We start from the raw sequence: 21,694 nt of genomic DNA on the forward strand, positions 1-21,694 counted from the left end.
ATTACCCTTATCTTGTCTCCTGCTAAATCGTGGAGGTTTGGAGAGTTCCTTCAGGCCCCAGTAAACTTGTTTGTGGAGGCATTGGGAGTTTCTTCAGATCCCCAATAAAATATTTTTAACCCTAAACGGGTCTTGTTAAGAATTCCTTTGTGGCCGGATTCGGTGGGTCATGCCTGTAATCCCCGCACTTTGGGAGGCTGAGGCGGGTGGATCACCTGAGGTCAGGAGTAGGAGTTCGAGACTAGTCTGACCAACATGGTGAAACACTGTGTCTACTAAAAATACAAAAATTAACCAGGTGTGGTGGGGCTTGTCTGTAGTTCCAGCTACTCGGGAGGCTGAGACAGGAGAATCCCTTGAACCTGGGAGGCAGAGGTTGCAGTGAGCTAAGATCACCCCACTGCACTCCAGCCTGGGTGACAGAGCAAGAAGAAGAAGAAAAAATTCCTTTGTTACCTTATCATGCTTCAAGGCCCAGGAAAGGCTTGAGCAAAATTCTTGGCGGGCTTTTGTTACATTCCAGCCTTTGTATAAAAGCACAGTCTTTTTCAGCTTTTAATATTTAACTTAACCACTGAGTTACTGCTGAAACAGTTGTTATGGAGGCCTGGGTTAGTGAGATCTGGCCTGCCACAGTCTGACATATGAGAAGTGTATAGAATGGTAAATGCCATGTGAGTCTGGATTCCTAAGAGTATCAATATAAAGGCAGCGTCTCTGTGAAGATAGTTTCCAAATATTTTAAAGAAAGATAATAGAATATTTTATGAAAAGCAATCTTCTATATTTAAGGGTTTTAAAATGTAGCAGGTTTATAGCCTAGAATATTTCAGAATACCTTAGTAAGTGTTAAATCAAAATATGGATATAGTTACTAAAATGTCAACCTATTCCACTAATATTTAGATAAACATTCTACATGAAATCATATGCAAATGCATTACAGCTAGGGTGACCAGGCATCCCATTTTTGCCTGCAATATTCTTGGTTTAGTGTTTTGGCCTTGGTATTCCATGTGAATTGCTATTGTTCTGTATTGTTTGTTGCTTTAAATAAAAGTATTATTATTTAAAATATTTTAAAATATGCCATAATACATTCAGCAGACCTCGACTGATACTTATAACTTCTGCCTTGATGTCATCTAGTAGTGTGTGAAATGCATTGAAATCCATGAGTAAGTCATAAAGATCAAAGATGAATAGCAGTAAACCATACCTCTTTTTCATATCTTTGTAGACATAATGTGAGCAACATCTTCCTTTCAAGAACACTTTCTGAGTCTACAAAGTGTGCACAGACATAAGAGTCCAGAGTCAGTTAGCTCTTCAGGTATACACGTCTAGAGGAATGCAGGTATACATCCTGCTGTCTCTACAGCCAATGGTCAAGTGGCTGATGTTATGGGTTGTAAAATATATAACACCATTGGGTAATCAGTCAGTATCAGAAGTGAAAATAGTAAATCATATAACAAGTGTCTGTAGAATATATACAAGAAATAGACATTAATAAGTCCTCCTATAGAAAATATAGACAGTTGTCTGAATATATTTCCTACAGGGATTTAAAAATCTAGTTTGTGATATAAATTGACAGCTACTTATTATATTATTCTGAAATTATTTTACATTTCAAAAACAACAACCAAAAATAGTGCATGTTTTCCTAGGCAAGCCAGAAGAATATATTAATATATATACATTATGTACATTCATGAATAAAAATATACACATAAATGATAAAAATGCATATATAAATCTGTACATAATAACATCTATAAATAAGATGCTATTATCCATCCTATGTATATGTATAGGAAAAACACAAAACTAAAATACACACAAACACAAATAAACAGATCAACACAAACACAGTTGTTTTTACATTTATTTTATTTTTAAATGTTATTTTTAATTTTTGTGGGTATATAGTAAATATATATATTTATGGTATACATGAGATACTTCGATACAGGCATGCAATGCAAAATAATCACCTGAGGGTAAATGGGGTATCCATTGTCTCAGACATTTCTCTTTTGTGTTACAAACAATCCAATTATACTCTTTATTTTAAAACGAATAATTAAATTATTTTGACTATAGTCACCCTATTGTGTTATCAAATAATAAATCTTAATCATTCTTTCTAACTATTATTTGTACCCATTAACTTTCCTTACCACCCTACATCTCTCATTACCCTTCCAAACCTCTGGTTACCATCATTTTACTCTCTTATCTTCTTGAGTTCAATTGTTTTAATGTTTAGCAAAGTTTCTCTTTCTGTGTCTGGCTTATTTCAGTTAATATAATGAACTCCAGTTCCATTCACATTGTTGAAAGTGACAGGATATCATTCCTTTTTTTTGGCTGAATAGTACTCCATGGTATATATGTATCACATTTTCTTTTATCTATTCACCTGTTGATTGACTCTTAAGTTGTTTCCAAATCTTGCTACCGTGAATGGTGCTGCCATAAACACAGGAATGCAGCTGTCTCTTTGAAACACTGATTTTCGTCTTTGGGTAAACAACTACGAGTGGAATTGCTGGATTGTAGGATTGCTCTCTTATTCATTTTTTGAAAAACCTCCAAACTGTTCCCTGTAGTGTTTGTACTAATTTAGATTCCCACCAACAGGGTACAAGAGTTTCCTTTCCTTCACATCCTTGCCAGCATTTTTTATTGCCTACCTTTTGGATAAAAGCCATTTAACTGGGTTAAGATGAGATTGTAGTTTTGAGCTGTGTTTCTCTATTGGTCAATGATGTTGAGTACCTTTTCCCATATCTGTTTGCCATTTGTAAGTCTTTTTCTTTTTGAGAACTGTCTACTCAGGCCTTTTGTCTATTTTGAATTGGATTACTAGATTTTTTTCCAATTAAGTTATTTGAGCTTCTTATATATTCTGGTTATTAATCCTTATCAGATGGGTAGTTTGCAAATATTTTCTCCCAATTTGTGGGTTGTCTCTTGACTTTTTTGATTGTTTCCTTTGCTCTGTGAAAGCTTTTTAACTTGCTATGATCCCATTTGTCCATTTTTGCTTTGGTTGCCTGTGCTTGTGGGGTATTATTGAAGAAATATTTGCCCTTTCCAGTATCCTGGAGAGTTTCCCCTGATTTTTTTTTTTTTTAGTCATTTCCTAGTTTGAGGTCTTAAATTTAAGTCGTTAATCCATTTTACTTGATCTTTGTATATGGCAAGAGACAGCATCTAGTTTCATTCTTTTATATATGGTTATCCAGTTTTCCCAGCACCATTTATTAAAGAGACTCCTTTCCCCAGTGTAACTTCTTGGTGCCTTTGTCAAAAATGAAGTTGACTCTAGATGTGTATGCATTTATCTCTGGGTTTTCTGTTCTTTTTTTTTTTTTTTGAGGCAGAGTCCTGCTCTGTCGCCCAGGCTAGAGTGCAGTGGCCGGAACTCAGCTCACTGCAAGCTCCATCTCCCGGGTTCCCGCCATTCTCCTGCCTCAGCCTCCGGAGTAGCTGGGACTACAGGCGTCCACCACCTCGCCCGGCTAGTTTTTTGTATTTTTTTTTTTTAGTAGAGACGGGGTTTCACCGTGTTAGCCAGGATGGTCTCGATCTCCTGACCTCGTGATCCGCCCGTCTCAGCCTCCCAAAGTGCTGGGATTACAGGCTTGAGCCACCACGCCCGGCCTGGGTTTTCTGTTCTATGCCATTTGTCTATATGTCTGTTTTTACGCCCGTACTGTGCCATTTTGGTTATTATAACTGTAGTATAGTTTAAGGTCAAGCAAAGTTTTGTTCTTTGCTTAGGATAGCTTTGGCTATTCTGAGTCCTTTGTTTTTCCATATACATTTTAGGATTGTGTTTATTATTCTGGTGAAGAATGTCACTGGTATTTTGATAGAGATTACATGAAATCTGGAGATTGCTTTAGGTAGTACAGACATTTTAACAATAGTGTTTCTTCCAATTCATGAACATGGACTGTCATTAGTTTTTTGTGTCTTCAACTTCTTGTATCAATGCTTTACAGCTTTTATTGTAGAGATTTTTCACTTCTTCAGTTAAATTAATTTGTAAGTATTTTATTTTATTTTATTTGTAGCTTTTGTAAATGGGATTACTTACTTGATTTTTATTTCAGATTGTTCACTGTCACATGCCCTTAAATTTATACCAGGGACCATTGAGCTATTTTATTACCTATTAGTACATCAAGAAAACAAAGATTTTACAAGACTATTTCCCTGCTGGTTTTACGTGAGTTTAAGTTAACTGTAAACACCTGATCACAAATTTTAAGTAGAGCTAGCCCAAGTGACATCACCACACTTTAAGGAGAAAAAAGGACCATTTTTCCTGAACCTATCAATGAGAATAGAGGCTCATGATTTACACACTAGTATGTAGTGCTGTTTGCATATTAGCATACAATAGCCGGTTTGGATGGGTGGAGAAGAGGTTTTTCATGGAGAGGAAAAATGGCTAGCTTTTACCTCTCAGGTTGCATTGGAGGCAGTGCTAGTGTGGGTGGCATTAGATGGTACCAGAGTGGAGGCATAGTCAAGGAAGGATTGTACTGCACTGAGAGTCATTGTGGGAATTTGTGGACCAGGAAAATATCCCCAGACTCCCAAGGCTATATAGCCTAGAACGAAACTTTTCTGGTTGGTTCAAGTTGGATATAGAGGAGCCCTCAGGCAGTTCAGAAGAATACCTGGATTAGAAACACTTGCAGAGTCAGGTGCCCGAGTTAATCTTCAAGGAGATTGAGAGGCATAGAAAAAGGTCTTGATTGATAAACACTTTTGAATGCCAAAGTAGGTGGTAGACAAAGAAAGCCAGATCCGAGGCAGAATTTTGGACCCTGCCTCCCTAGGTGAAAAAAATAAATAAATAAATAGTGAATATGAATTAAACATTAGTACTGGATTTTAGTTCCTAAACAAAATTGATAACAAATAAACTTTGTTTATTTATCCTCTAAATAAACTTTGGCCTAAACTTTGACATTTATCCTCTATCCTGAGGGCTATAGTGATGTTACTGATAATATGAAAATCAGAAGACACAAATCTGCTGGCAAAGTATCAATATATGTTTACTAGATATTTCAAAATAATTGAGATGGGGGCGGAGCAAGATGGCCGAATAGGAACAGCTCCAGTCTCCAACTCCCAGCGCGAGCGACACAGAAGACCGGTGATTTCTGCATTTTCAACTGAGGTACTGGGGTCATCTCTCTAGGGAGTGCCGGACAATCGGTGCGGGTCAGCTGCTGCAGCCTGACCAGCGTGAGCTGAAGCAGGGCGAGGCATCGCCTCACCTGGAAGCGCAAGGGGGAAGGAAATCCCTTTTCCTAGCCAGGGGAACTGAGACACACAACACCTGGAAAATCGGGTAACTCCCCCCCAATACTGCGCTTTAAGGAAACAGGCACACCAGGAGAATATATCCCACACCTGGCCGGAGGGTCCCACGCCCACGGAGCCTCCCTCACTGCTAACACAGCCGTCTGCGGCGATCTATCCGCAAGGCAGCAGCGAGGCTGGGGGAGGGGCGCCCGCCATTGCTGAGGCTTAAGTAGGTAAACAAAGCCGCTGGGAAGCTCGAACTGGGTGGAGCTCACAGCAGCTCAAGGAAGCCTGCCTGTCTCTGTAGACTCTACCGCTGCGGACAGCGCACAGCTGCAGTCCATTAGGGGAAAGAGCGGGGCCGCTGCAGACCCGAACGACTCTGTCTGACAGCTTTGGGGAGAGCCGTGGATCTCCTAACGCGGAGGTTGAGATCTGAGAACGGACAGACTGCCTGCTCAGGTGGGTCCCTGACCCCTGAGTAGCCTAGCTGGGAGACATCCCCCACTAGGGGCAGTCTGATACCCCACACCTCACAGGGTGGCGTCACCCCTGAGAGGAAACTTCCAAAGAAAGAATCAGACAGGTACACTCGCTGTTCAGCAATATTCTATCTTCGGCAACCTCTGCTGCTGATACCCAGGCAAACAGGGTCTGGAGTGGACCTCAAGCAATCTCTAACAGACCAACAGACAGTCCTTCTGACTGTCAGACGGAAAACTATCAAACAGGAAGGACACCTATACCAAAACCCCATCAGTACGTCACCATCATCAAAGTCCAGAGACAGATAAAACCACAAAGATGGGGAAGAAGCAGGGCAGAAAAGCTGGAAATTCAAAAAATAAGAGCGCATCTCCCCCTGCAAAGGAGCGCAGCCCATCGCCAGCAACGGATCAAAGCTGGTCAGAGAATGACTTTGACGAGATGAGAGAAGAAGGCTTCAGTCCATCAAACCTCTCAGAGCTAAAGGAGGAATTACGTACCCAGCGCAAAGAAACTAAAAATCTTGAAAAAAAAGTGGAAGAATTGACAGCTAGACTAATTAATGCAGAGAAGATCATAAACGAAATGACAGAGATGAAAACCATGACACGAGAAATACGTGACAAATGCACAAGCTTCGGTAACCGACTCGATCAACTGGAGGAAAGAGTATCAGCGATTGAGGATCAAATGAATGAAATGAAGCGAGAAGAGAAACCAAAAGAAAAAAGAAGAAAAAGAAATGAACAAAGCCTGCAAGAAGTATGGGATTATGTAAAAAGACCAAATCTACGTCTGATTGGGGTGCCTGAAAGTGAGGGGGAAAATGGAAGCAAGTTGGAAAACACTCTTCAGGATATCATCCAGGAGAACTTCCCCAACCTAGTAGGGCAGGCCAACATTCAAATTCAGGAAATACAGAGAACGCCACAAAGATACTCCTCCAGAAGAGCAACTCCAAGACACATAATTGCCAGATTCACCAAAGTTGAAATGAAGGAAAAAATCTTAAGGGCAGCCAGAGAGAAAGGTCGGGTTACCCACAAAGGGAAGCCCATCAGAATAACAGCAGACCTCTCGGCAGAAACTCTACAAGCCAGAAGAGAGTGGGGGCCAATATTCAACGTTCTTAAAGAAAAGAATTTTAACCCAGAATTTCATATCCAGCCAAACTAAGCTTCATCAGTGAAGGAGAAATAAAATCCTTTACAGATACGCAAATGCTTAGAGATTTTGTCACCACCAGGCCTGCCTTACAAGAGACCCTGAAGGAAGCCCTAAACATGGAAAGGAACAACCGGTACCAGCCATTGCAAAAACATGCCAAAATGTAAAGACCATCGAGGCTAGGAAGAAACTGCATCAACTAACGAGCAAAATAACCAGTTAATATCATAATGACAGGATCAAGTTCACACATAACAATATTAACCTTAATGTCAATGGACTAAATGCTCCAATTAAAAGACACAGACTGGCAAACTGGATAAAGAGTCAAGACCCATCAGTCTGCTGTATTCAGGAGACCCATCTCACATGCAGAGACATACATAGGCTCAAAATAAAGGGATGGAGGAAGATCTACCAAGCAAATGGAGAACAAAAAAAAGCAGGGGTTGCAATCCTAGTCTCTGATAAAACAGACTTTAAACCATCAAAGATCAAAAGAGACAAAGAAGGCCATTACATAATGGTAAAGGGATCAATTCAACAGGAAGAGCTAACTCTCCTAAATATATATGCACCCAGTAGAGGAGCACCCAGATTCATAAAGCAAGTCCTTAGAGACCTACAAAGAGACTTAGACACCCATACAATAATAATGGGAGACTTCAACACTCCACTGTCAACATTAGACAGATCAACCAGACAGAAAGTTAACAAGGATATCCAGGAATTGAACTCATCTCTGCACCAAGCGGACCTAATAGACATCTATAGAACTCTCCACCCCAAATCAACAGAATATACATTCTTCTCAGCACCACATCGCACTTATTCCAAAATTGACCACATAATTGGAAGTAAAGCACTCCTCAGCAAATGTACAAGAACTGAAATTATAACAAACTGTCTCTCAGACCACAGTGCAATCAAACTAGAACTCAGGACTAAGAAACTCAATCAAAACCGCTCAACTACATGGAAACTGAACAACCTGCTCCTGAATGACTACTGGGTACATAACGAAATGAAAGCAGAAATAAAGATGTTCTTTGAAACCAATGAGAACAAAGATACAACATACCAGAATCTCTGGGACACATTTAAAGCAGTGTGTAGAGGGAAATTTATAGCACTAAATGCCCACAAGAGAAAGCAGGAGAGATCTAAAATTGACACTCTAACATCACAATTAAAAGAACTAGAGAGGCAAGAGCAAACACATTCAAAAGCTAGCAGAAGGCAAGAAATAACTAAGATCAGAGCAGAACTGAAGGAGATAGAGAAACAAAAAACCCTCCAAAAAATCAATGATTCCAGGAGTTGGTTTTTTGAAAAGATCAACAAAATTGACAGACCGCTAGCTAGACTAATAAAGAAGAAAAGAGAGAAGAATCAAATAGACGCAATAAAAAATGATAAAGGGGATATCACCACCGACCCCACAGAAATACAAACAACCATCAGAGAATACTATAAATGCCTCTACGCAAATCAACTAGAAAATCTAGAAGAAATGGATAATTTCCTGGACACTTACACTCTTCCAAGACTAAACCAGGAAGAAGTTGAATCCCTGAATAGACCAATAGCAGGCTCTGAAATTGAGGCAACAATTAATAGCCTACCCACCAAAAAAGTCCAGGACCAGATGGATTCACAGCTGAATTCTACCAGAGGTACAAGGAGGAGCTGGTACCATTCCTTCTGAAACTATTTCAATCAATAGAAAAAGAGGGAATCCTCCCTAACTCTTTTTATGAGGCCAACATCATCCTGATACCAAAGCCTGGCCGAGACACAACAAAAAAAGAGAATTTTAGACCAATATCCCTGATGAACATCGATGCAAAAATCCTCAATAAAATACTGGCAAACCGGATTCAGCAGCACATCAAAAAGCTTATCCACCATGATCAAGTGGGCTTCATCCCTGGGATGCAAGGCTGGTTCAACATTCGCAAATCAATAAACGTAATCCAGCATATAAACAGAACCAAAGACAAGAACCACATAATTATCTCAATAGATGCAGAAAAGGCTTTTGACAAAATTCAACAGCCCTTTATGCTAAAAACGCTCAATAATTTGGTATTGATGGAACGTACCTCAAAATAATAAGAGCTATTTATGACAAACCCACAGCTAATATCATACTGAATGGGCAAAAACTGGAAAAATTCCCTTTGAAAACTGGCACAAGACAGGGATGCCCTCTCTCACCACTCCTATTCAACATAGTGTTGGAAGTTCTGGCTAGGGCAATCAGGCAAGAGAAAGAAATCAAGGGTATCCAGTTAGGAAAAGAAGAAGTCAAATTGTCCCTGTATGCAGATGACATGATTGTATATTTAGAAAACCCCATCGTCTCAGCCCAAAATCTCCTTAAGCTGATAAGCAACTTCAGCAAAGTCTCAGGATACAAAATTAATGTGCAAAAATCACAAGCATTCTTATACACCAGTAACAGACAAGCAGAGAGCCAAATCAGGAATGAACTTCCATTCACAATTGCTTCAAAGAGAATAAAATACCTAGGAATCCAGCTTACAAGGGATGTAAAGGACCTCTTCAAGGAGAACTACAAACCACTGCTCAGTGAAATCAAAGAGGACACAAACAAATGGAAGAACATACCATGCTCATGGATAGGAAGAATCAATATCGTGAAAATGGCCATACTGCCCAAGTTATTTATAGATTTAATGCCATCCCCATCAAGCTACCAATGACTTTCTTCACAGAATTGGAAAAAACTGCTTTAAAGTTCATATGGAACCAAAAAAGAGCCCGCATTGCCAAGACAATCCTAAGTCAAAAGGACAAAGCTGGAGGCGTCACGCTACCTGACTTCAAACTATACTACAAGGCTACAGTAACCAAAACAGCATGGTACTGGTACCAAAACAGAGATATAGACCAATGGAACAGAACAGAGTCCTCAGAAATAATACCACACATCTACAGCCATCTGATCTTTGACAAACCTGAGAGAAACAAGAAATGGGGAAAGGATTCCCTATTTAATAAATGGTGCTGGGAAAATTGGCTAGCCATAAGTAGAAAGCTGAAACTGGATCCTTTCCTTACCCCTTATACGAAAATTAATTCAAGATGGATTAGAGACTTAAATGTTAGACCTAATACCATAAAAACCCTAGAAGAAAATCTAGGTAGTACCATTCAGGACATAGGCATGGGCAAGGACTTCATGTCTAAAACACCAAAAGCAACGGCAGCAAAAGCAAAAATTGACACATGGGATCTAATTAAACTAAAGAGCTTTTGCACAGCTAAAGAAACTACCATCAGAGTGAACAGGCAACCTACAGAATGGGAAAAAATTTTTGCAACCTACTCATCTGACAAAGGGCTAATATCCAGAATCTACAAAGAACTCAAACAAATATACAAGAAAAAAACAAACAACCCCATCAAAAAGTGGGGAAAGGATATGAACAGACATTTCTCAAAAGAAGACATCCATACAGCCAACAGACACATGAAAAAATGCTCGTCATCACTCGCCATCAGAGAAATGCAAATCAAAACTACAATGAGATACCATCTCACACCAGTTAGAATGGCAATCATTAAGAAGTCAGGAAACAACAGGTGTTGGAGAGGATGTGGAGAAATAGGAACACTTTTACACTGTTGGTGGGATTGTAAACTAGTTCAACCATTATGGAAAACAGTATGGCGTTCCTCAAGGATCTAGAACTAGATGTACCATATGACCCAGCCATCCCACTACTGGGTATATACCCAAAGGATTATAAATTACTCTACTACAAAGACACATGCACACGTATGTTTATTGCGGCACTATTCACAATAGCAAAGACTTGGAATCAACCAAATGTCCATCTGTGACAGACTGGATTAAGAAAATGTGGCACATATACACCATGGAATACTATGCAGCCATAAAAAAGGATGAGTTTGCATCCTTTGTAGGGACATGGATGCAGCTGGAAACCATCATTCTTAGCAAACTATCACAAGAAGAGAAAACCAAACACCGCATGTTCTCACTCATAGGTGGGAACTGAACAATGAGATCACTTGGACTCGGGAAGGGGAACATCACACACTGGGGCCTATCATGGGGAGGGGGGAGGAGGGAGGGATTGCATGGGGGAGTTATACATGATATAAACGTCATGCACATGTACCCTAGAACTTAAAGTATAATAAAAAAAAAAAAAAAAAAAAAATTGAGATGTAGATAGTGATTTAACACTTTCATGTCTAGAAAGCTGACTTAGTATATCGCTATATGAAGTATGGATTTTTTACTTAGAGCAAATAACTGTGCTTCAAATTAATTTCACTCTTTCAAATTTTCTTATGATCGTGATTAAAATTGAATGATTAACTGTTTATATGTCCTTCCATTAGCAGTTGAACTTTGTCCCATTGAATGGATGCCAGATTCTACAGGTCTGTTCAGATGGTTTAAAATAAATTAAAAATCAGTAAGTCAATTCCAAATATGCTTTGGTTGATTTCATCCATGTCATTATTCATTAGTGTTTATTATTGTGAGTGTTCTTATATACATAGATTTAAACTTTAACACTGAAGATAAAATAATTTGCTTTGTTGTTGATTACATAACTACAAATTTTTGTTGAACATTAAGTTCTGTGGAAAAATAATATTTCTACAGAATTAAAAATGTATGAAGCCTGTGCCCTTAGAACTCACGATTGCATTCAAATTGCAAAATTTTGCCAATAGAAACAAAATGGAGTTTTCAAAATTTATATACACACATATTTAGAATAATTTTCTCTTGTATCTGATGACAAAGCTTACGTTTAATACAAATTATACTTAAGCATACATATGTGCTTTCTCTTTGCTGACCATCATCAACTGAATTTTACTAAGTTTTGAACATTTAAATGGGTACTTTTAAATCAATTGTAGTAATCAAAAGATATGCAGAAGATTTCTTTTTGTAAATGAATACACAAAATTTTCCTAAATTTTGTACAAAATAAGTTGAAAATCTTTAATCTTATAATCTGATATACAGAACATAAAAAATGTTCCACTATTGAAGTTTCAGTGTGTTGTTATGATTGAAAATGAGGCTTAAAATACAACGGCATTGAAAGTTAGCTCTCAAAATAGTGAAGAAACTGAATAAATAAATAAATATGCGATCTAGTAGATAGGATAGATAGTCTCTTGCCACTCGGGGCAGCCGCAGTAAACCGCAGCTCCCAGTCAGCCAGGCAAGGACAAGGGTAATATGCCAATAGTCTCCAGTGTACTGTTGCCAGATGATTTTGCTTCACTGTAGGCTAATGTAAATGTTCTTAGCACGTTTCAAACAGGCAAGGCTAAAACTATAATGTTGAGTGGTTCCGGGTATTAAATGCATTTTCAACAGGTTATTTTCAATTTATAATATTCTCACTGGGAAGTAACGCCATCATAAGTCGAGGAGTATCTGTAGGCTGCCATTGCTGAAAGAGAATTAGAAACATTTTACTTCCTGATTCCTAATCATATTCCTTTATGCTCTGCAATGGTGTCTCTGTTAGCTTGTTCTTTCAGCCAGAAAGAGCTTTTATTAGTCAATTTATATATTTAGTGAGGACTAGGTCAAATGTCACTAGCACACTTCCCTTGATTCGTAGTTTATACTAGTATCAATTTTAACCTGCTCAACACATATAACCAATTCATTTGGAAAAAAAAAAAAAAACTTCACTCTATATACCAAGATTTTTGCTAATCAATTTTTTTCTTTGTAGATTCTATCACTTAGTGAAAGGAAATGTTCTTTTTTATATTTTAAATTCTACAACACTTTCCTCTAATAATGAACACATCTCTGATCTATTGAGTTAAAGTATACTTTCACCTTATCATCGTTTTTGTTTTTTTATAACCACAAGCTTACTCAAGATTATAAAAATCTTAAGCCTTCAAGTTAAAATACATTAAATTATTAATTTGTCTTTCTCTGTAAATGCTAAAAATACTTGTAGAAAAATTCTTATTTAATGATAAATTGAAGGTAGAATTTTTTAATATTTTACTCTACATCAAGCAAATTTAAACTCTTTCTGAATAGAAATATGAGTATAAACTTTTCAAGACACTCAGAGCACTTTGGGAGGCCGAGACGGACGGATCACGAGGTCAGGAGATCGAGACCATCCTGGCTAACATGGTGAAACCCCATCTCTACTAAAAAACACAAAAAACTAGCTGGGCGAGGTGGCGGGTGCCGGTAGTCCCAGCTACTCGGGAGGCTGAGGCAGGAGAATGGCGTAATCCCGGGAGGCGGAGCTTACAGTGAGCTGAGATCCGGCCACTGCACCCCAGCCTGGGCGACAGAGCGAGACTCCATCTCAAAAAAAAAATAAAAAATAAAAAATAAAAATTCTCAAATTAAGGAATTTTTAATGTCCATGATTCTCTAACCTCAATTTTGCAAACATTTTAAAGTCTGTTTGTTTTTGTGTTTACTAGCATGGATCTTTTATTTTTTTTGTGGATATAAGGTTTTAGACTACAAGTATACATCTTTTATTTTTCTTTGCTTTATTGCACTTTGCAGATACTGTATTTTTACAAATTAAAGGTTTGTAGCAATTCTACTGAGATTTTCTAACAGCATATGCTTGCTTTATGTCTCTGTCATATTTTGGTAATTCTCACAGTATGCCAATTTTTTTCATTTTATTATATCTATTTTAGTGGTCTTTAATAAGTGATCTTTGATGTTACCATTGTAATTATTTTGGAGCACTATGAACTGGATTCATATAAGATGGCATTGTGATTAGTGTTGTGTGTGTTCTAGCAGTTACCCCATCTCTACTTTCTTGGGCCTCCCTCTTCTATGAGAGGCAATAATATTAAAATTAGGCCAATTTATAACCCTATAATGACCTCTGAATGCTAAAGTGAAAGGAAGTTTCCCACATCTCACTTTTAATCAAATTATTAAAGTTGCAAAAATGGGTAAGTGTAGTGAGGAAGTCATGTTGAAAACCTAAATAGAATAAAGCCTGAGCCTCTTGTATCACAGTTGGCCAAGTTGTGAATTCAAAGGAAAAGTTTTTGAGGAAATCCAAAGCACTACTCCAGTGAACATACAAATGATAAGAAAGAAAAATAGTTTTATGGCAGATATGGAGAAAGCTTTAATAGCAAGTCCTAACTCTCTTCAACACAGGCTGAGAGAGGTGAGGAAGCTGTAGAAGAAAAGTTGGAAACTATCAGAGTTTGGCTGATGAGGTGTAAGGAAAGAAACTGTCTTTATAACGTAAAAGTGCAACATAAAGGAGCAAGTGCTTCTGTAGAATCTTCAGCAAGTTGTCCAGAAAATCCAGCTAAGATCATTGACGAAGATGGCCACAGTAATGACAAATTTTCAATGTAGATGAAACAGCCTTTTATTGAAAGACGATGTTATCTAGGACTTTTATAATGTGGGAGAAGTCCAAGCCTGGCCTCAAAGCATCAAAGGACAGATTGACTTTCTTGTTTGGCGCTAATGCAGTTGATGACTTTAAGTTAAAGCCAATCTCATTCACCATTCCAAAAATTCCAGGTCCCTTAAGAATACTGATAAATCTACTCTGTCTGTGCTCTCAAAATCAAACAACGAAGCCTAAATGATGGCACATCTATTTAATGAATATTTTAAGTCCACTTTTGAGATCTACTCCTCAGTAAAAAAAGTATCCTGTCAAAATATTAATCCTCATTGACAATGCGCCTCTTCACTCAAACTCTCTGATGGAGTTGTACAAGGAGAGTAATGTTGTCCTCATGTCTGATGACACAACATCCATCTATTCTGAAGCCCATGAATAAAGGAGTAATTTCAATTTTCAAGTTTTATTATTTAAGAAATATGTTTTACAAGGCCATAGCTGATATAGATATTAATAGTTATACTCCTAATGGATCTTGGCAAAGGAAATGAAAAATCTTCTAAAAAAGATTCACCATTCCAGACCCCATTAAGAACAATCGTGAAACAAGTTAAAATATCAATAATTCCAACCTTCATGAGTGACTTAGAGGGGTTCAAGTCTTCTGTGGAGGAAGTAACTACAGGCATAGTGGAAACAGAGAACTAGAATTAGAGGTGGGGCTTGAAGGTGTGAGTGAATCACTGAAATCTCAGGATAAAACGTAAACAGACAAGGAGCTGCTTCTCGTGAATGAGCAAAGAAAGTGGTTTCTTGGGATGGAATCTACTCCCGCTGCAGGTGTTACGAACTTTGTTGAAATGACAACAAAGTTTTTAACATATTAAATCAGCTTAGTTGCTCAAACATGAAGAGTTTGAGAGGACTGACTCCAATTTTGAAAGAAGTTCTACTGTGAATGAAATGCTACTGAACAGCATCCCATACTACAGAAAAGCATATTGTTGTGAAAGGAAGAGTCAATCTATGTGATAAACTTTGTTGTTGTACTTTTTAAGAAACTGCCACAGCCACCCTTATCTTCAGCAACCACAACCTTGATCAGTCAGCAGCCATCAACATCCTCTACCAGAAAAAATGAATATATGTTGCTGAAGGCTCATATGACTGTAAGGGTTGTTCTGTTTTGTTTTGTTGTTGCTGTTGTTTGTCTATCTGTTTTTGCAATAAAGCATTTTTAAATTAAGGTGTGTAAACTCTTTCTTTAGACGTAATGCTGCAGGACACAGTACACTACTGTTAGTGTGAACACAACTTTTACGTATATGTTTTATTGTGATATTGACTTTATTGTGGCGGTCTGGGACTGAATCCCAAAATCCCTAAGTATGACCTGTTGCTTCTGCATATAAGAGTGCTACTCACTTTTACATATTTTAAAAAAATTGTGCGTGTGCTTGTATAGTTAAATATTATGCATTTGTTATGGGAAGGATGTAATTATAACTTGAGAATAATGATAGGAGGGCAGAATGTCATTTTTATGCAATTATAAAAATTCTCTTCACTTGAAAGTTTAGTTAATCTTTTTAGGTCTATTACAGACTCACTTCTTTTGTCTTATTTGCTAAGACAATATAAGCTAATTTAGTTTAATCATTTTGTGAAATTCTATTTTTGGTAATAACAAAACCCGAGGGGGAAAAAAAAGACATTTTCTATAGACACACACACACACACACACACACACACACCCCAGGCCCACAAACAAAAACATTTTTAAAATGCTGAAGTGTTTTACAACACCCGTCTTAGTGTTCTGTACTGCAGTCACTGTGTAGTATACAAAATGTGATTGACATTTGTAATATGTACTGGCAAGCAACAGGTAGGTTTTTAAATTTTACTATTTTGTGAAATATGATTTTTCTTTCAAAATGCTTGATTGTACAGTTGCTTTTGACTGCAGTAACGAAAAAGGGTTAAATTACAAAACAGTTGCTTATAAAATTGTGTGGTGGTTAGACAGTTTATTCTGATACTTCACTGCCAACTATTTACTTTGATTTTACTTCAAGTGGCATTATAATGTCAATGATTAAACACATGCTGTGTCCACTACAGTCATGATTGTACCATGTTTTCATTAAATATATAATTATTATAAAAATCTCTAAGATTATAAGCCACTTCTGAAATAGCCACTTCCACATATTCCTTTTTTAAATAAAATTACTTTAAAATTTTATTTTATATAGATCCAGAGAATTTTAACTATATCAGTGTGGACACTCATGCTGATTCATTTTTAGTTGACTGTTAATGAATATGCATTAAGACATGTCTACTTACTTTCACTCAACGATCTTATCAACAAATGATTACCTCTGTAAATTATCTGTTAATATAGAAGTTGATGATGTAACAGAGAAAATTAAGTCATAAAATTAAGTGTTTAAAAGCATTCAATCCAACCACATATTGGAATTCTTGCCTCCATTAGTATATATTCTACCTTACGGTACCCACAATAGCCCCTTTGTATAATAATTCAGGCTAATTTCCTGATAATGGGTTAAAACCTGGCATGGCTTAAATGCCATCATGAGACATTATTCCCAGTGACCATAATTCTCTATGATATATATCTAGTGATATATATCTGATGTCTAGTAAGGCAAATTATATCTTGTAATTCATTTGAGCATTAAATAGTTAACCACTGGTTTTGTATTTGCAAAGACTATGTTGAACTTTGTTAAGGAATTAAACGAACATACTTTATGAAATCCATTATTTCTGAAGAAAAGATGCAGGGTTCAGTAAGTGTTGATGGACTCTCTGAACTCTAGACTGGGTTTATACATAATGAAATGTCTTAGCATTTTCAAATACCTGCAAAGTTCACATGAAGTTTTAAGCCTGAATTTTAACTTCTTCCAGCATCTGAAGTATGTACACACCAAACCAAGGCTATTATCTAAAAGTTTTGAGATCCTTTGTACTCCTCTTCAGTTACTTTAGAATTTCCAAGGATCTTTTTTGCTCTAATCCATTGTGTAAAAATACAAGACCTATGCAGACCATCTGTAGTGATTCTCTAAACTGTAGCCACACTAGGGGCTTATATGATTACTAATAATTAGAAGATGTAAAATTTAGTCCAGATTCAGGCTTTTTTCTATTTGTCATTGACACTCATCTTAACTTTCAGTATATTAATTTCTAAAGGTTATTGTTCACAAAGGTATCAGTTAAAATTGCTGTAGAGTAGCAAAAAAAATAGTAAAAAATGCTGAGCAAGGGCAAACCTTGAATTTAAAGTTAAACTAACACATTTTAATGTCACATTTTATTCCTTAGAGTAAAATTTTTAAATAATTTTAATTAATTCACATTTTGTATTTCTTAACTATTCTTTAATCACATATCATTATTTAATTTCTATTTACCTAAAAATAATGGGTACATTAACAAAAGGACAGATCTTTTAAAATACTTTGGAAATGTTTGGGTTAAAAAAAGGACAATTATAATAGAAGAATATAATAGTAAATTAAAGGGACTGTTCAACTGGAAAAGATGGAAAAGAAAAAATCTTTATTATCTTCTTAGCTCTATAATTTGTCTGATAGAGACCCAAAATATATAGTTATAGCAATTAATTTTTGCTATTTTATTATATACTCAACACGAAGAACTCGAAAATGAAAACTAAGGAAGTGAATAGACCACTGATACATCGTTTAAAAGTTGATTATTTTTCTTGTAATGCACATGGTTAAAAACTGGAATGGAAACAACATAAATTGAGTCTGAGGTGTTCACGCTAACCATTTACTGAAATTATTGTGGCTTTTTCAAAAATCTTCCACCCCTCCTGCCCACTGGGCACTTTCCTGCCCTTTCTATGCTTTTTTAAAAACAGCTTTATTGAGACATAGTTCCCAAACTGTACAATTCTTCCACTTAAAGTGTACAATTCAATTGATTTTAGTATATCCCCAGATGCTTTCATGTTTTTATCTCTTCTTTCTCCTGCTCTTTTATTAGCCTTCCCCTGACCTACTTCTCAACTAAAGAGTATTTTTATTAGAAAGCTAATGATATGAAATGACCTAGCACTGCGACTAGTAAATTGCCACTAAGAACCTGTCCTAACTCAACTGTATTGTAGGACACTGGGGTGGCTGTTACACTTCACTTTATCAAAACCTATATAGGTTAAGGAATAGGAGTAATAAAAAGATGTCTTGAGGATAATAAGAAAATATCATTGGATATGTTTATTTCCAACAGTCTTGGCATCCAAATCAAAAGTACTAAAGGGAAATTGGAGTCCCTTTATGTATCAGTGGTAGTAATTCTCATAAAATTGAAATTCATAAATGCCTGCCCTGAATTTACCAACCATGGTAATTTATGAATCAGATAGTGCTAAAGTTACAGCAGTTAAAGTGACTATGCATCCCTGACCATCACATGGAAGTGTGTGTAACAGTAGAGGACATCAATTAGGTTTTATATTAATGAAAGCACATATTATTGGCTCATGAAACAAATCAATGGGAATTTGTTTCATGTGAACTAATTTATAATGCACAGGTTACTCGTATTTCCACACATTTAATATGTGATGATGAACTCCTTCAATATATTAGAACCTACAAACACTAGCCTCTTAGGAGTTTTGTAGCCTAAGCATTCATTTGGGTCCTTCTTCTATTGTTTCCAAAACTAATTGCACATGTTAAAGGCATTAATAACATCTTAACCTCTATTGCACATCAATTGTACACTTCATAATTTAAAAATCTGGTTGCATATATATTTCTGTGATTTGAAGAAACATGCATTATAATTTTACATGTAATCATCTCGAATTGAATCTTAATTATAGAGTTATCTTATTTTAGAAGGATGTTGTTATTGTTTAGACAATAATGGAGAGTTAATTTGTTGCAAAGATTAAAGCTAACATATGTTGATGATACATTTGACTTGCCTTCCTCATAGAGGGTTTCTCCAATAGTAGAATGCATAATTTAAACTTTTGCATAATATAATTTGTGAAATGTTTTGTATGTCATACAAAAACAAAGAATTGTCAGCAATCTTATTAGAAATATAAATGATTCCTCTGAGAGAAAAACAACCCTTCAAAACATTATCTTACAAATGTATGAAAATGATTCTATAGGGAAAATAAATCAACAAAACAGTATTAGAATTTATTTCTATAGATATGAAATAATATGTCTACTAAACTAATGATGAGTATCCATAGATTACATATCTACTGACTCTTAGTTCTTCAATTAAATAGTAGACCCAAATTAAGGTATTATAACCTATCAATGTCTAATCGGAATCTTTATGCCTTAGCCCTTCTTTGAAATGTGACTCAGATATCTGGGCTAGTGGAGCAGATTAGAATTCATTTTGTGGCTACAAGTTCAGATAATAAAAATGCACGAGAGCCATACTATATGTTACCCTCCCTCTGACTTACTTCTTACTCGATCTGATATTTTAAAATAGCTGCTTAGAAAACTACCCTTAAGTTTCCAAGTCGTATAGAAGGAACAAAAAAGGGAAGAGGTGTTTGAAATATAAGTGTGCATGCACACACACACACACACACACACGCATGCACATCTGCTATTCCCTTAATATGGTTTGTTCTCTTCTCTTCTTGATTAAAATCCTTAATGTCAGGGTATGTTGATAACTTGTTATTATGCTGTTATTTTCTGAAAAGCAGAAATGTTTTTCCAGAAACTTAAGGTGATTTCCTAAATAAAAATATCAGTAATTAAATGGACACAGATAATGGAAAAGACATAATTTACTTCTATTCATAAGCAATCCATCCCTTCAAATCTGTCACTGAGTTATAAGAACAGAGAGGGCAAAATAAGGAGAAATGAAATGTATTACGATCAATAGCTATATATAATCAAAATCAGTTGTAACAACTTAAAAGCAAGTTTTCTGCCAGCCTGATCTATATATTTTTGTCCTACCAGATAGCCTAAAAGACATCTTACATGTCAATACTCTAATGTAAAGAAAAGCTATAGCTTTCACAAATCACTGGAAAAGGAGCAACACAGAAAACATGTTTGTCTAAATGATTAGGTGGGCATGGATGCCCAACAAATGAACTTCCCTAACAAGCGCCTATAGCACTCAGACTATTATTCTTACACTAACAGGGCAACCTCGATTTTCAACCTCAACCCACATTAATGAAAATAATCCAGCTCTACTAAACCCAATAAAACGCCTAACAATAGGCAGCTTAACCGCAGGTTTCCTTAAGGCTGCTCTTTAATAGGATCTATGTTTGACCTTGTCTTATATATGTTACTGACATCTTTCAGAAATGAAATATGCATGACAGCTTCTCATTAAGCATTGTGATTTCCTCAGTAGTTTAGTAACAATGACAACAACAAAAATACGCTTCACCTGATCAATCTAGAAGAATGTGCCTTCTTCTTATAATGACATTAAATATTGTGCCAGTTAATTTCTGTTCTGATTATGTAAATGGACACTGGTCTTAGATTGCAAGTAAGAATTACAGCTAATCTGAACCCTAAGAAGTTTTTCCTATGAGCTTTGTTCACACTGAGTCCTTCATGTGGCTTATCATTATCTCCACCTGTGAACTCCTCAGGGTCAGCTAAGGGCATTTTTCATACTTACTGTTGCAACTTAGCAGAGCATGACAACCTGAAACATCTCGTAGCCAAAATTTCAGCATGTCTCTACTACCAAAATTGGCTGAGTTCACATTTAATTTGTAGACTTATTTAATAAGCATTCTAATTTACTAAGCATAATTTCAACAAGTATTTGACTACCATTCCTCTCTCCAAATGTTTGAAGGCATTTTGAAGGTACAGTCATTCATTGTCTTGTTGGCCAATTGGTGGATTTTTCTGTGGCATGGTTATCATCTTTTCTTTTTTTTTGATGATGATGATTTGGACTTTAGAAGCAACAAAAGTTCTGTTAAAAAAGGGAGGGGAGAAAGGCCTTAGGAAACCAGGCACCTTGTGACATTTGAAAAGTCTCCTGCTGTTATAAAGAGAAGAGGAAAACTATTTGAACAGAAAAATGATTCAGTTAATAATAGAATTAAGAAGGAAAAATTATTTTACAAAAGGATTTTTTACAAGCAACACTAGATCTGAATTACTTATGCTGCATAGTTTACATACACACACACACACACACACACACACACACACCACACACGGAGAGAGAGAGAGAGAGAGAGA

The 21,694-nt window shown here is 36.4% G+C and overlaps 2 long non-coding RNA genes across 2 annotated transcripts in view; one reads left to right on the top strand and one right to left on the bottom strand.

Moving 5' to 3' along the window:
* LOC117084854 lies at positions 1–20,705 on the bottom strand. The gene is made up of 3 exons (XR_004437712.1): positions 20,571–20,705; positions 8,349–8,354; positions 1–11 (listed from the first exon to the last, which is right to left on the bottom strand). It is a non-coding gene; the product is annotated as an uncharacterized LOC117084854 (long non-coding RNA).
* Positions 20,599–21,694, top strand: part of LOC117084855 — a 19,760-nt gene continuing 18,664 nt past the window's right edge. Inside the window, exon 1 of the long non-coding RNA XR_004437713.1 lies at positions 20,599–20,716. This is a non-coding gene — a long non-coding RNA (uncharacterized LOC117084855). The remainder of the gene's footprint in view (positions 20,717–21,694) is intronic.

Source organism: Trachypithecus francoisi, unplaced genomic scaffold (assembly GCF_009764315.1).
Source record: "Trachypithecus francoisi isolate TF-2019V2 unplaced genomic scaffold, Tfra_2.0 Lachesis_group1, whole genome shotgun sequence".
Taxonomy (NCBI): domain Eukaryota; kingdom Metazoa; phylum Chordata; class Mammalia; order Primates; family Cercopithecidae; genus Trachypithecus; species Trachypithecus francoisi.